Genomic DNA, 17,967 nt, shown 5'->3' on the forward strand with positions numbered 1-17,967 from the left:
CTAACACATACCATCACAATCACCGACATCATCCTCAGTTTTCAATCAAACTGCAAAAGATTAACATAATGATCTTGCCATCTCACCACTCAAATATTTGCTGAGAAAAGAATGTTGTATCTATCTAAAACCAATTAACAAATGCTACATAAGATTCATGCATAAATTAATAAGCCTAAACTGAGAGATGACTTGTGAGTAAAAAGATTTAAAGCTGAATTCATCTTCAAAGTTTCAAAATTTGTGATAAAACGACCTTTATTTACCGATTTAATTGTCATGTTTGCTTTATCAAAAGTTACATGGAAAACGAGGCTTTATAACATTTAAAGGGTCTAGAGTCGTTTAAATGCATGCCTACGAGTGTGTGCGTGTGTATGTGTGCACGTGTGTGTGCGCGTGCACGTGTGTGTGCGCGTGCACGTGTGTGTGCGTGTGCGCGTGTGTGTGCGTGTGCGCGCGTGTGTGTGTTTGTGTGAGTGTGAGTGTGTGTGAGTGTGTGTGTGTGTGTGTGCGCGTATGTGTTTCTCGTAAGAAAGGGGCAAATGACCGAAAAACTTACATTTCACTGAATAACGTAATATCTAAAAAAAAATTTCAGAGCCTTTACATACTGATATATAAAAATACTAAGAGTATAAGATTGAAATCCGGAGCAATGAGTTTGAAATGAAAGTCGGATCATCCTATATGTCCAATAATTCTACTGTACGATAAGATTTTATAAGAAGTTTCGTATTTACCTCTTTATGAAAATTTATGATAATTCAAAGATCTGTGTTTTAAAAACTCAACCAATTAAAAATACTACGATATGATAACTAATCCAGGTAGCAATTAATCACTATAGAGCTTTTTGAATAAATGAATGAGTGTTAAGGCTGTCAATGACTGGCTGACTTTGGACGCTATAGATCCATTCCATGTTGAACTGCAACATTTTATTGGCTATATTTTCTGAAGTAGGCAAATTGAAATAAACGAAAATAGAATATTATACCAAAGCAATGGTCTAGTTTTAAAGATATGGTCTGGAAGGTGGGCTTTGTGTCAATTTCATTTTCACAGTATTTTTCAAAGAATCACCCGATATCTGTAACCAGCTTATTGGTATTTTTCCCTTTTCAAATGAGTTCAAATGGTTGTTTTCCAATCCAAAGACTAGTCTAAAAGCTCACAATAGGAATACAACTTGAGAAGAGCCAATATATTTCCATATGGCATTTTCTATTTATAGGATGATTGGAAAAGTTACATTTTCATTTTAAATCATGCATTTTTATGACATGGTAATCCACATAACAAAAGGGCACAAGGTAGTAATTTTGATAAAATTCAGCTCTATGTTTTGACACAGGAAGTATCCATTTGACTGACGTTTTCTTTAACATCAAATTCATTTTGTAATACTATACGTTTAGAGACAATTATATAGATTTTTAAAAATGCGCACTGGAAGGAGGTAGAGTTGGAAGAGATGATGGAGAATTTTAACACTGTGATAGAAATTGGAATAGAAGGGGGCCATGATGCGAAAACGGTGGCAATGTGTGGAGGTGATGACAAGATGTCAACAGACGAAGAATCGGATATGAAGATCCAATAATAACATAGTTCAAGACCTAGCCCCAAATAGATGCGATAATGACAGATTCAAGCAAACCATACATTGTCTTTTATATCCATGGTCACTGCAAATCAACATTTTACCTAAATACATACCACTGATTTGTAGGTCTCCAGATCAGTGAGTATAATATTAGGATATACTGAAATACAAACCAATTCATTTCCACCGGTCAAGAAGTTCATTCATCTGTATTGCAAATACATGGAAATGACTACATTTAACATGGAAACAAAGAACTAGTATGCAACTAGCATGGCTCCACCAAGACGAAATCAATTCAAATGCCAAGTTAAAAAAACACACTACCACTATCACTTCATCATTGATTCTACTTCTGTCACAATCCATGCCAACACCGACACCCACAATTCATAGAATAATTTTATGTATGGTATCCTTTGTCTGTGTGCTTCTATCACAAACTTCATAAACGTATAGCCTGGCACTGGCCAAAATATTAAATCACAAGGCGAACAATGATTGTATTCATAAGTACAATCAATAAGATCACTTCGTTCCTCGAGCTCAACTAGCAACTTAAGTCCCATTCTCTTTTTGGTAATCAAAGCCTTATAAATTGCTCTGAGTTAACGAAGGCTATGATTTTTGTGGCAATGAAGATTTTAAGTTTGAGGAAAACACGACAAAACACATTGACATTACAAACATGGCTCATTTGTCAATGGCTGGCCCCAGAGTTAATTTGTAACTTTTTGGAAACTCGGAGGGACCAGATATCAAATGATTTGAACCAAATCCCAAAAAGTTGGCTGGATGGACGGATGGCTAGATATGTTGCCAGTGTAACAAAAGCAAAATAAACTCAACTGAAGAAGAATGAAAATGCCTAGAATTGTTGTCGACTGAAAAAGAGCTCTCAAAATTCCGTGCCGGTAAACTTCATGGAAAGTCTGTGACCTACTTAATCTATAGCGTTATGGAAATGTAAAATATATCAGGAATCTCTTGCGTCCTTAAGAAAATCAACCATTGAAAAATTCCTATGATGAAGTTTTCTTTCAGTATTTTATAAATCTATTTTAGTCCTATTCTAACACATATGGGTGTCTGCTTTACTAATAAACAACTTTGTAATATATCTTGGTTTATCTGCAGATTCCAAAAACTCAGCATCTGTTTCCAATTTAAAAGGATCTGGAATGCTTCAAGGGTTTGGGTGAGTGTGTATGTTTGCTTGTGTGTGCATATTGCAGGTGTGCATATGTGTGCGCGTATGTGTGTGATATGTGCGTGCGGGAATACGTGTGCACGTGCGTAAGCGTGTATGTGCTTACGCGTGTATGTGCTCACGCGTGTATGTGCTCACGTGTGTGTGAGCTTACATGTGCATGTGAATACATGTGTGCATGTGCCTGTGCGTGGATATGCCTGTGCGTGGATATGCCTATCAAAGATGTCCATAAGGCAGTGGCGGTTTTACTTCAGAGTTTCATTCTCCTAGACAAGTTGTCATCCAAGGCTAACGATTCCTGTCCAGCCGTGGTTTTACTTCAGAGTCTCCTTCTCCTAGACAAGTTGCCATCCAAGGCTAACGATTCCTGTCCAACCGTGGTTTATATTCAGAGTCTCATTCTCCTAGACAGGTTGCCATCCAAGGCTTACGATTCCTGTCTAACTGTGGTTTATATTCAGAGTCTCATTCTCCTAGACAGGTTGCCATCCAAGGCTTACGATTCCTGTCCAACCGTGGTTTATATTCAGAGTCTCATTCTCCTAGACAGGTTGCCATCCAAGGCTAACGATTCCTGTCTAACCGGGGTTTTTATTTAGAATTTCATTCTAGATTCATTACAGTGTCCCCTATTGACGAGCTCAATCCACCCGAAGGAAGGTCTAGGTTGGGAACTTTGAACGTTGTAAGTATGCGTTTAGGGATTATGACTCTGTGGATGTCCTATCTTTTGCTCCCTTCGTAGGAAGCGTGAGATCAAACTTAGTCTGGCCTTTTTCCTTTGACATTTCCGGCATGTATTATCCTGCCAGGAGGACTTATTGAGGCACGCAAGCTCCCTGACCGCGTCAAGGTCTTAATCCACCGGAGAGAAAAACGAATGAATTATATGCACTGATGGCACAGCAACTGCAGTAAAACATCTGGAGACGCTGGACGCATCAAATGGGCAAATGGAGAAACGCAAAAAAGTACAAATCAACAGGAGCTCACAACACCAACTACTAACCAACATTAGTAATCAAAGAGGCATTGCAATCAAATAAGTAATAAAGATAATCAGGGAATGAAACACCTCCGTCAATGCCAAAATAGTCTTCCTTACAGGTGCCAAACAATTTTCAGACACTTTGAATAATCCAATACAAACAGATCTGAATCGTGCAAGTGAAAAGCAAATGCAATTAAATCAAACAGCTAAAAAGGTCACTGCGGCATTAAAGAAGATGAAATCAGATACAATGGCCAAAATGCGATCCCGAGAAAACAAGATGAAAACGTTTATGAAGTTGCAGAAATCAAGCCAATCATTAAGGTCCAGGCAAAAGCCAACAGCAATCAAACTTTTAAATAGAGAAGACCAGGTCACAATCTTGAGACTGCAATCAGGACACAATCGACTAAAACATCCCATGCACACGATTTTCAAACTTAGAAACAGGCATGTGTCATTATAATGGAGAAGAAGACGCCTATCAAATACTTCAAACCTGCCAAAAGTATGCAGAGGATTTTTGGCCTGGTATCACTTCTGCAGACTAAACTGTATGGACCCCCGACAGAGCTGAGGTAGACAATGAAGTTCCTTTAACAACAAAACATTCTAATGTGGAGACAATATGAGAGGGAATATGAAAAACATTTACAATTTCAAACTCCTCCAACTCTGAAATAAAATCTGAATGTATCTGCATGGCTTCCAACAATGTGAAGCATTTTAAAAATCTGACATATTGGGTGCAAATCAAGTTTTATTCAAAGTCCTTAAATGTTTGTGTAAATAAAAGCTTTGTGGAAACTTTAGGAGAGCAACGTCTTTAAAAAAAATCCAAATATCTTTTTAAGATCTAATCCAGTATATTTTTGCCTTTTCTTGTCTGGGTGTTTTATGATTCAAATAAGAGTTATCATATCTTGACTTTTTTTACTGTTGATTCAAAATTCCAGCAGCCAATCATATTTGAATTGAGGGTCTGAAGGGAGGTCGGCGGTAACGGATAGTAGTAGAAAAACCTTCTGTCGTTCACAAATTGATGTATAAAAATCCATAGATAAAAGTTGAATTGATTAACGTATCTGGCTATATATATGATGTCTTTTTTAAATTCAAAACCCTAAAACTATTAGAATTGTAAATCAGTTTTGTTGTTTGTTTTTTCCTTTTTGCTTTGTTTTGTTTTTGTTTTGTTTTGTTTTTTGTTTTTTTAGACTTAAAAATAGATATAGACCTTTTTAAGAGAAACAAAAATAACATTAAAACAAAAGAAACTGGTAAAGGCTACTAACGAAATGACAAATTTTGGATGTCTCAGATTTAAAAATACTACTACGAAAAAGAATTTTAAAAATAAAAATAAAAAAAACAAATAAAAAACTACTACTATTAATACAACTACTACAACCACCTCTATTAGCTACTATTATCATCATTTACTTCAACAACCATTATTAGCATTATTATGACTATCATTTATGATCAGCATCATTGTCATTATCATCAATATAATTCTCAAGTTTTTCTTTTTTAACAACTGCGCTTGCAACACATTCGTTGATATAAGCACCAAACAAAGTAAAATGACAAGACAAGATGAAGGGAAGAACAGAAAAAGAAAGGAAGGAGTAACAATCCTCTTTCTGTTTACAGAACGAGAATCACAATGGCTCTGTTCAGACCCATGCACAAATAAATATTTACGAGGGGAAAAATATAACTTAAAATAGGTGCATGGTACCAGCAACCGTCCTGGATCGTGTGCTGTGATGCCCACCCATAATTTATTATAACCCTGTGTGTACAAATAAACTCAGTCCATCGAGATAGTAAGAGAATCCTATATTTTTGTCCTGCATCCCACTGCAAGGGGTTTGTTACTGAAAAAAAAAAACAATCTAAAAAATCTGAACAAAGCCATTTACAACAAAAAATTATGACATATGTATCCCAGCCATGACTATACTGGATGTAAGCCATGTGGGAATTATCATTATTATCACTATACTCATCATTAACATGAAATTTACTTCCCCATCAGACCCCATTATAAGTTGTTCAAAACCAAAGTCCCACTTCATAGGAATCGTACTTTTCGTCACTTCTTAAGGTCAAAGTTTCATCTATCGATGATTTACGAGGGAAAAATATACTTTCAACTTTCAGCTATGGTTTGTTTCTTGATGACATGTATAAAAAGCAATAAATGTTACAGGAGAGTAGACAATATGATATTGAGATAAAATAAGTCCTACAAATTATGATAGGTAACCACCATCAAGACGATCTCACCATACTTGAAACCGGACAGCGACAATAAATTCAGATGTCTTGATAAGATGACAGATGACTTGGTCACTTCTTGATAAAATTTCATTTCCATCATTCTTGATCGTATACAACATCATGGATAGGATCTGATCTACAATGAAAAGGAAAAGAAAAATATAATGGATAACCAGTCTTTATTATTATTTTGGTGCTCGTTTGTTTTTGAATGTTTAACGGCGATTGCAACAAATTAGCAGCAAGGATAAAGTAACACGAGGACTAGAAAGGGAAAATGGAAAAAGAAATAAACGTGTTACTCTTATCTATTGACTACACTATATTATTTATTTGAGCACGGGTATGAATAGAGACATTGGGAGATTTCATTTAGAACACAAGATACCAGCCTTGAGCGACATTAAATTTTCATAAAGCATTAGCAATTTAAAAAGAATACGAATGATACAATGTGATTTATAATGATAAATATATCTCCCGGCTCAAAAATAAAATCCAACTACTTTCGTCTTGGCAAATGACCCAAGTCCAAGCTCGGTCAAAACAAGATTAATGTCGTTCGAAGACGGGAGAAGAAAAAAAAGCAGCGATGTTGAAGTGGACAATGGAAAGAGTAAAGTGAGGGGTTGGGGGTGGGGGGGGGGGGGTAATAAAAAAGAACCCAAGGGCCTTACTGGCCCACAGCTGGTGATTTTATATCCAAATAAATCAAAACCGAATGCAGGAATCGACTATTTGAGGGTGTTTTTTTTTTAATATAACAGGAAGATAACTGTAACCCTTGGCATAAAACGGTAGGATTTTGGGCCAATAAGAAATTGAACTTATAGACAAAGGTCATATGAGAAGAATAAGTATACATGCTTTAAGTGAGAAAAACATTTCCGATTTATTTCAACTTAAAATTCACTTTTCGGCATCTGGGTCACTCTCCGACTTACCCAATTCGATTGATCCATACATAATACCGCTTTGAGACGTCGGGTCACCAAAAGTCTTACTACTTTCCGACTGATTTAACATGCACCCAGTCACAGGCAAGTCAACAAATCTCGACTTACCCCATTGGGAACGTCACCGGTCATTTTATGAGGCGACTGTTAAAAATTGAGTTTGGCGGAACCTCTTACACTGGGTTAAAAATTGATAATTTTTTTTTAAAATGTCCCATTGCATCGTATACCATAAAAAAAAATTAATCTGTGACCCCCCCCCCCCCCCCCCTGCTTTAAATCACAATGATTCAGATTGGGTTCAGTTTATATTAGAGAGAATGAATAGTTGCATCTAGTGTGAAACCATAAAAGTTCATATTTCTGATCATTTTTTTAAAATTCAGTTTGTCATAAGCTTTACTCCATTTTACTGAAAAGGTTCAACATTCGTGACGTCACTTCACTCGTAATAACGCATAACTTAGTAACTGGTTCTAAACTATCGGAACAATGGCGGACGTCCTTATGAAATACTTCTCCCATGAGCATAAAAGTGTATCAAGAGGAGAAAAACAAATCTGATCATGTTTTGACTTATACAATCTGATCTCATGACATATGAAAAAGTTCTTCCCAGCATGAAGAATAAAAAGGACCAATTTTCTTTGTTTAGAACCAAGCTGCTGGTTGTTGGGCGGACGTGACATCAGACAAGACTATTGAATCCTATTGAGATGATGGGTTACATTTTACTAGTCTTGTGACACTTGAGGTCATTTCAACACGGGTAATAAATGGAAAATGGTAAGACAGGAGGATATAAAAGTGATTCATCGCCTCGAAACGGATTTGTGTCAAGTGATTTTGATGTTTGGATTGAATGCACAGTCAAAAATACTAGACTTGGTTATGTTTTGATGAGAATTGATGTTTTACAAGAGAACAATATTTCTGACTATCTTGACAATTTCTCTTACTGGCATCTGGTTTACCGCGACATAATACCGTTTTCATGCGATGGGTTACAAATGTCAAGGTTGGAGACTTACTTTATTATCCTTTCCACCGGATAGTCGGACTGTTCTATATTGAGCAGATATGAGAATGACAGCCTCTGTAAATCATTGACGTTATTCTTTCCTCTTTTCTTATGATCCATTTTTTGTTTCAAATCATCCCAGTGTCTTTGATGGTAAGGATAAGGCGCTGCTGATAGGGATTTTGCAAGAGGCTGCTGCAATCAAGAACAAATTCGACAAATTGAAGAAAATGATTGAAAATAACATGAGATTTCCATTGTATAAAACCGTCTTAAACTGATTCGTAATATCGTCGTCAATGTCGTCAGCGTCACCATCACCATCACCATCACCACCAACACCATGGAAATCCCTTCAATGCGGAGGGCAAGTAACTAATTCTTGACCAATTGTGATAAAGATTTAAAGACTGGCTGGAGTTCCTGCGTGGAAATGTAACCATATGCTACTACTACCACCACATCACCACCACCATCATCATCATCACCACCAACCATCGTCATAATCATTGTCGCAATTTCGTGTAGAAAATGCAACATAAATCACTTTATGCTTTTCATCAGGGGAAAACGAGACCTACACCTTGCCCAGACCTATGAACTCGATAGAAGGAAAGGCTATAACATTCTAAAAAGGATTTTAGAGGTAATAAATAGTAAGGCACTGATGTGGTTGAAAGTTATGATGCGGTGGTGCTGGTTGCAGTAGTGGTGGTGGTATTGATGGTGGTTGTTGTGGTGGTAGTGATGATGGGGTGGTGATTGCAGTTGCGGTGGCAGTGATGATGTGGTCGAGGTTGTAGTTGTGGTGTGGTGGTCGTAATGCTTGGTAGTTAAGATAATGCGGCGATGGTGGTTTCATTAATTAATGGTGGTAGTGATGATGTGACCGGGATCATGATGTGGCGGTGGAGAATGTAGTGCGGTGGTGTTGGTAGTGATGATATTATAGTTGAAATAGTTGTAGTGATGTGGTTGTGGTGCTTATGATGTTGCGGTGATAGTAATCGTTGTAGCAGTGGTGATAGTGATTATTTAATGGCAGTGGTTGTAACAGTGGTGATAGTGATGTGGAGGAGGTGGTTGTAGTTATAGTGATAGTGGTGATGTGTTGGTTGTAGTGATAATGGCAGTGATGACGATGTAATGGTAGTTGTAGCTGTAATGGTCGTGATGACGATGGTTGTAGTGGTAATAGTGATGATGTGATGGAGTTTATATTAATATTAGTGGTGATGATGCAGAGGTAGTGATAGTGGCATGGTTGTAGCAGTGTTGGTGGCTATGATGCTGAGGTAGCGATGATGTGTTTGTAGTGATAGTGGTTATGTGATGGTGGTAGTGCTGATGAATTGTGGTGGTGGTTGCAGTAATGGCGGTAGTGATGATGATGTGGTCATCCTGACCGCTTCCAGACATGTACGCAAATGAGTTAAAATTCTGATCCTTTTTCTCGACCCGGGAAGAAAATGATATAGATAGTATGCGCTTGGCGAAGAAGCTCATAACATTGCCATCCGGAAGTATAATGAACCAACACACAAAACTGTGTGTATCCATGAACGTTTATAGTCAGGTTAATACAGTTCAGTGAGTATTACTCATAAACGCGGATGGCAAAAAACAATAACAAAGACCTGAGTGACGTCTTCGAACTATCTATAAACCCCAATATCTTTCCATATTTCCCTAAATTTTAGGAACCCTGTTATTCTTTGGTGGTATGATTCAATGCTTTTTGCCCAGATCTGCCGTACTCTGCATGAAAAAAAGAACCACTAAAATTTTAACCAGAAAACTTGGTCCTTCAAATATCGGTCATTTTAATCGATTGATATTCGAAGGTAGAGTTTTCTGGCCAAAATATTAGCTTTTGTCTTTGTGAGCACGACAGCACAGATCCCCCCCCCCCCCTACCCGCTCTTAAAAAGTAGACAGTGGACTATACAACATGCAATAGCACCGGATGTTTGAACTTTTGACGCGTTAAGTATTGTCACATCCATTAATTGTATATTTGTAATTTGTGAACTCGCTTCTAAGTGGCATCTGGTTTACCCCGACATAATACCGATGTGTTACATATATGTCAATATTGGAGACTTACTAATTTGACTTATGTTCCTTCAGCTGGATAGTCGGACTGTCTGTCTTGGGCAGACATGACAACGACAGCCTCTATATCATTGACGTTATACTTTTGTCTGATGGATCCATTCCTTTTTTTACAAATTTCCCCAGTCTCTTTGATGGTAAGCAGGCGCTGCTGGTAGGGTCTTGCATGAGGGTGCTGCAACCAATAACAAATTATACAACATGAAAAGACTTGATTACTTCTAGTTCTCTATTTCTTAGAATTTCCACACAAATAACAGGATTTCCGTGGTGTAAAAACGTCTTACGTTGATTTTGCGTCACACGCAAAGGGACCTGGATCGATCCCAGGTGTAGTCGAGATTTTTTTCTGATCCCCCCAGCTGTAATTGGGTAGCTGGGTCTTTCAGATTTCTCAGAAAGTACCTGTGCTAGAATATCCAAAGGGGAGCAAGAGAATCCTATTGTCCATTTGACGCTATAAAAACTGGGACAAACTAAGGGCCGTATGGCTCTAAAGGACTACAACTTATATTAGCATGTAAACGTCGGCATGGAGATATGGTCCGTCTTCATGACTGTACAGAACATTTTAAAGAAGGAATTAATTGGTAGATGTAGCTTGTTTGTTTTTAATAGTTTTACGATGCTTGCAACACATTTAGGTTATATCAGCACCAGTTAAAAGGAAGAATATGGGAGAGTAAAACTTTCTAGAATTACAATTAAAGAACCCAAGAAAAACCTATAAGTCTCATCCGGACACAAGCACAAAACTCAACAAAGAGGAATACTCTCAAATGCTTACATAATACATTCAAAATAAATATAATACATAACAGAGAGATGAAGTACAAGGAAAAAAAATATCTTCCAACTATGCATTTGACTGTTTCCCTCCCAGCTAGGACTCCGACCAGGGCCAGGACAAAACCAAGTAATCTCATTCCAAGACAAAGACAAAGCATGTTGGAAAACAGATATAAGGGGATAGAAGACACTATGCCCCCCCCCCCCCCCCCTTGCCCAGTATGGGAAGTCAGGAACCCCATCCAGGATTTGTAATTTGTAGTTTTGATGTCGATCATAAAAACACGGATTTGTGATTCCACTGACTTTTAAAAAAAATATATTAAATACCTCCTGCTCAAAAAAATACACCCAGTATACTTCATATAAATCAAAATAGGCTAATTTATGAACAAATACAAAGTATGTAGGTCCACTCCCTCTTTATCTGATTTGTTTTTGTAGTTTAACATAAAATCTAATCAATGATGGAATATTTTAAAATCAAAATTGTTGAAAAACAAATGATATGCCAGATAATGTCCAAGTTTGTTGACCAACTACTTAATTTAAATAACTAAGATATACATTTAACAACGATTAGAAGTACGAGAAAATATTATTCTTATCCGCATGATATTGTTTTCCTTAAGATTTGATTTTAGTTTTTTTATGTTCAAATTAATGCGACTCAAGATCAGATAAAGGGGGGGGGGGGGTGGTTGTAGATATAAAATTCTGGTCTGTTTGAAACAAAACAAAAACATTCTAGTATTAAACATAAAATTAGACATAGTAAAGCCATCATAATCTAAGGTGATAATGTTTGAGAGCAGCTTTTTGGGAAAGGTTCCTTGCCAAGGTATTGAATTTCAGTTCAACACAAGATAGTAACAAGCGTTAAAACAAAAAACTGCGAAATCTTGATTAGCCAAAAAGAAATGGATGCCGCATTCGCATTTTTTGTTGTTGTTTTGTTGTTTTTTTCCTTATAGAATTGTCTGTAATTGCTAACACCCGATTTCTCGCATAACAGACGACCTCTTTTTTTTTCATACAGACCCGTATTTATTTGACGCGATCTTTTGTTTTACGGGTTTTAAGGTTCTTGCAACACATTAAGGTCATATCAGCGCCATTAAAAGGCAAAAAAACGGGATAGTAAAAAGTTCTAGAATTACAATTAAGTAGAAAACGGTAGGGCCGGGGATAAATACTAACGAAAGTGATAATGGAGAGGCTTCGTATGGGAACAAAACAGACAATGGACGTTTCGGATACAAACCCTTCGTCAGCACAACAATACACAAATAAACGTGGAAAACAAAGTATAATGAAAAATAACTTGTATCTTCTGTACTCAATGGTGGTTGCAGTCCAACCACCATTGAGTACAAACGATACAATTTATAATACGATGAATTTATTCATATTTTGTGATGCGTAACAGTGTAAAATCTCTAATTTTATGTCAGCTGTTTTTATGTAGTTTTTGATAGGTCTTAAAGAAGAAAATATGGAATCAACACGGTCCAAAATCTAGATTCAGTTAAGACAAATTGATTCAGAGTTTGACAAATTTTTACAACGTTTGATAGAGGAACAGCTGAGAAAAACCAGAAAAATACGCGCCATTAATAAAAAATCTGACTATAGTTTGAGATCATCTACAAGTCTCATCCAGACAAATACAAAGTCCCCACTAAGAGGAATACACTTAAATGTTTACAAATCATATATAATATAATATTCAAACAAAACAACACAGTGAATAACAGATGATTTACAAGACAAAAAATATCCCAAAACCCTTACTCTTATCTATTTGACTTTCCTTTCCTGGACAAAACCAAGTCTAAAGTGACATCAAGACAAAGACGGAAAGCAAGTTGGAAAACAGTGGGACGTCGCGATATGAACTTTCAATAGCTACAACCAAAAAAAAAATCAAAACAAAAAAACAAAAAAAAAAACGAGTGAAAGTAGACAGCGGCTGCTTCTTAAAAAAACGAAATTGACGTCACTCAGCCCTTTGTTGTTTTTTTTTAGACATTCTCACCAAATTATATTAATCAGATCTAAACGTTCAAGGTTACATATTTTTGTGTGTCCGGCGGATATTGTATTTTACCCAAACGCATATCAACAATAATTTGCATAGTATCCCGATTCAAGACGCGTCATGACATAACTCACAACAGTCCGTTTTCTTAGCGGCAAGTTCCGTGCGTTTTGTGCACTTTTTGTAACCAGCAAACTAAGTATACAAATTGGTGCAGAAAATTATGAAGATTCGAAAAATAGGTGGCTCCAAATACCATTTTTATCGATAAGACCTTAAAATTTGTCGTAAAGTCTAGTGAAAACGCGCACTTTGTGACGTTTTGGCGCTCGATGACAAAAATATTTTTAAAAAAACATTCTCACCCATTAAGAACATCTTGATGTGTTTTTGATCGTGGACATATGTTTGTTTTAATGTTTTCCATTATTATTTACCAAAAATATAGCTTTTAATTATTTTAAAACATTTTTTTTTGGTCTTCTGACCGCAGAAAAAACCCCAATAAAAATTGTCCTTTTTTGCCCGTGCAACAAAACTGAGTCATTAGGTCGACCTATCCTTTACTAAGTATGTACTAGGATGTCTTAGCGCCTGTAAACGAAAAAAACAACAACAAGAGACTAAAAAAAATATTTAAAGCAGTTAAAGAGGTTTCTTTCAACCATTGTGTACAGTACAATAATGCTAAATCGAAATGCGGTGTTGTCATCTGTCACCGCCTCTCCCTTCGAGATAACGACAGCTCCATCTACCGACAATGGCATCATGTGTTGTCTAAAAAATAACAGAGAATGAGTTTTGTCTTTTGAACGATGTCAACAAACTACAATTTTATTTTGTGCAATTGATATTCGTTGAAAAGATAAGGAACAATCTTTTTCATCTATTATAAATGTCATATCATCGTGATGTTATTTTACTTTATGCGCATGCTAGTGCGATAAGTATTGTGCAATGTATGACAAAAGAATTGAGTTGTGAAAAAAGAATTGGGTCAGATCAAAGCTGAGTCACAGTCATATCATAAGCCCCCAGGATGCAAAAGATAGAGTAAGATTATGGCCCATGCTTGGATCTGAACATAATTTTCTATCTTAGTATAATATAAGTTACATGTGCTATGTCAGTACTAAATTTAGACCCTTTTAGATTCGATTAGATATAGATTAGCCTGTCGATGATTGATGATAGAATAACGGTGTTTATCATTACTGCTGACCGAGAAAGAAAAAAACATAACTAATTTATTATTAACTCAGTTGATCAAAAAAAGAACATCTCCACACACAATTCTACCAATACACGCTAATATTCACACACATTGCTTTACCTTTTGCATGTTCAGGTTTGGTTTTTTTAAACAATGTATTGACTTGTTTGTTATTTCTACTTGCCAGCCTCACGGTCCTATGTTTCCTTAAAAGCATCATGCCTGGGGACCTCGTCAAATGGGAATGCTAGTTTGATTTGTTGAATGGTCAAGATTGCAAGGACTAAAGTTCCATTCAAACAGGTATTTGGAAGTATGTGTTCGTTGTGTGTGTGTTGATGTTGTTGTTGTTTTATTGTTGTTTTGCAGAGAATCGAGAATCTTACCACTGAGCTATCCAAGCCCCGTCAACTAATATGTGTTTAACCTTTCTCACGCAAACACACACACAAATTAATACACACTAACACGCATACACACACACACACACGCACACACACTCGCACGCACACAAACTTGTTCATTCTGTCATCTCTCAAGCTACCCTATATCGCCTTAAGATGGTAACATTTTCTGTAACTTGAGAAACTACGTAATTCACACTTTGTAGGAAATAACTTTAAATATTGTCTCTTGAGTATGTCATGGGGTTTTGATTTATTTTTCTTTCCTTCCTAGAATGCGCTAATATGGCAGGAGGAAAGAAGCGGCAGACATCCATTGTCGACTGTAAAAATCTGAACAAAGTTCCAAGACTCGATCAAGCTTCCCCTGAAATTGACTGGTCGAAGTGCCTGTTTTGTCAAGAAACCATTGAAAATTCTCCTCTCACAAACCCTAAAAAAGCAACCAAGTTAAATTGTATTGAAGACACTTATGTTGCCATTTCTGAGGATATCAAACTTTTTTATGACTCAGGTAGATTGCCAATAGCATTGAAATTCAATATTAACCAACCTGTGAAATGTCTTGCTAGTTTGAGAGACAATGATGGACTTTACCATAAGAATTGCAGACACAGGTTTCATAAATCAAAACTCAAAAGGCTTGCAAAGAAGATAAATCAATGTAATAGTGAAGCAGTTGCAAGTCCTGATACAAGAGGCACATTAAACACATCACATGTAAGCAAACACTACTTGTTTTGTAAGGGTTGTGAAGGGGAATTGACTGAGGTCCGGACTCCTGCTCTTTCACAAAAAGTCTACTAGGAAGCTGTCCTTCTTTCAGATACAAGTATTCTTAGAGTATTTGCGGAGGGTGATCTTATTGCGATGGAAGCAAAGTATCATAAGCCTTGCCTTATACTGTTCCACAGAAGAGCAGACGATTTTAGATGTAAAAATACTTCAGACAACAAATACAAAACACACATTGCAGAATGCAAACAGGATATTGTCAATTTTATTGATCAACAACAAGCTCGCACAGACACAAATGTTGTGTTTAAGCTGAATGATCTCACAATTTACTTTTGTCAAAATTAAATGCCATAAATTTGTCGGATGTATATGTACATAAAACTAGATTCAAAGAAAATTTACTATCGAGAGTTCCTTCTTTAATGGAATACAGGGATGGGCGGGAAGTCTTGCTTACTTTCAAAGAGGGAAAATTATTTCACAAGCAGCTATTTCCGATTTAGATTCAAATGATGATCCTGCAATACAAAAAGCAGTTGATATTATAAGAGCAGAAATAAGAAATCATACATTCATATCACCCCTCAATATAGATCATGATAGCATTGTCAATAGTGTACCACACAAATTAGTGAAAATTGTGAATGGCATTTGAAGTGGTCAGTGGTCAGTGTTCGCTAAGTTTAGGTCATCAGAATCGACATACCATGACAATTTCACAGCTTATCATGTTGAACCACAACAACAAAAGCCCGCAAAATTCAGGTAGCACTAGAAAACAGTTGTCCAAGGAAACCCCAATCCCCGTTTATTTAGGAGTCATGGTTTTTGCCAAAACCAGAAAGAAAGGTCTTATTGATAAACTGTCTGCTCTGGGTTTATCAATTTCCTATGCTAGGGTAAAAGATATTACAGCTGAAACTAGTAAAAGAATTTGCCAGTTCTATAAAGAGACAAGTATTTCAACATCATCCAGAGATTTGTCTGTTTGTTGTTTGACAGAGCAACCAACTTATCTGCTGTCAATGAATGCCGGCGTGAACTTTTTACAAAAAAGTCACGCCTTCCAGACAATATGCCACCAACTCGTGAAGCTCTCAAACAGCATTTAAATCGAGCAGTTTACCAAGCTGGTTATGTATGGAAACGCTCTCTTGCTAAAGACCCTAGTCTTCCTTCCAAATCAGATTTTGGTTGGAAAGAAGATGGGATGCCAAAGTGGTCCACTTTGACTGACCTTACACATGCCTCACAAAATCTGATTAAATGTAACTGTTCATCAAAGGGATGCTCCAAAAGATGCAATTGTGTTAAGGCATCTCTTTCATGTACTGTTATGTGCCTGCAATGGTCAATGTTCTAGAGACAATGATTGACTTTAAACAGGTTTTTCAATTGTATGTTTTCAACAATGTAATTTTTAAAAAGGGATGTAAATCTATAATAATGCTGCTGTTAAATATGTACACAGAAAAAAAATGTTTTAAATGGTTCAATTCTTCATTGAATAAATATGTATTGTACAATATATATATATAAATTTAAACGTGTTATTTGCTATATGATAGAGATACATTGTACTCTTAAGTTTGTGTCGGGAGGAGAAGGGGTACTTGCTTTGGCGGTTGAATTGTCTATTATTGTTTTGTTTTTTAATCAAATCAATATTGCTTGATTTTAGAGGATGTGAAGATTTAAAAATGTTTTTGAAATGCATGGCATTTCAAATATATGTCAGATTCTAAACTATTTAAACAGTTTCCAGGAAGGAGATATATATTTTTTTTTTAATTTCCTGAAAAATCCCAATTGAATTTCGTATTTTCTTATATATTTCAATAAAATTCAAATGGAAAAATATTTTCTGAGTCCAAAGTACGCAAGGGAATAGCAAAATAACCACATCATTATAAAATATTTATAAAACTAATTTTTTGAGAAAAAATAAAATGTTGAAAAAATGTATTTTGTCACCTTTAAAGGGCAATAACTCGTGGTTCCAGCTATATTTCAACTTGGAGCCACCTATTTTCGAAATCCTCATAAAATTCTGCACTTTGTGTGAAAATTTCATGCTGGTTACACGATTTGCACAATTTTTCCATTAAGGGAACGGACCACAACCAATCTCGATCGAGATGACAAATAGAAACATACAACGGCAAAACATTCCATACACAGGAAATAAGACCAAAGGAAATAAATCTATACATTTAAAATCATAGTTATTTTAAAACGTAGCATACCGCTGTTTGGCTATGCAGCTTTTAATAATACGAACTGTTTTTATCTGTTTTTAAATCAATTTTCCTTTATGATATGCACTGCTGTATTAACCTTTTTGCACCCCATCTTTTACTTCTTACATTCTCAATATTCTGGCAATATTCATTGACAATGCTAAGATTTGATTCAGAAGCATGTTGTATGGGTCGGTACCTTGAAGCAGGCGCCTCAGTCACTAAGGTAGCAAAATTGAATAGTCTCGCACCTTATTAACCGAAGTACATGTTTGAGGTAAAAACAAAAATCGTGATAACAGTTGGTAACATCGAAATCTACAATTACAGCCAAAGGCTTTCTGCGAC

Source organism: Berghia stephanieae, chromosome 1, assembly GCF_034508935.2.
Source record: "Berghia stephanieae isolate SIO BIC M18660-M18661 chromosome 1, UCSD_Bste_1.3, whole genome shotgun sequence".
NCBI lineage: Eukaryota > Metazoa > Mollusca > Gastropoda > Nudibranchia > Aeolidiidae > Berghia > Berghia stephanieae.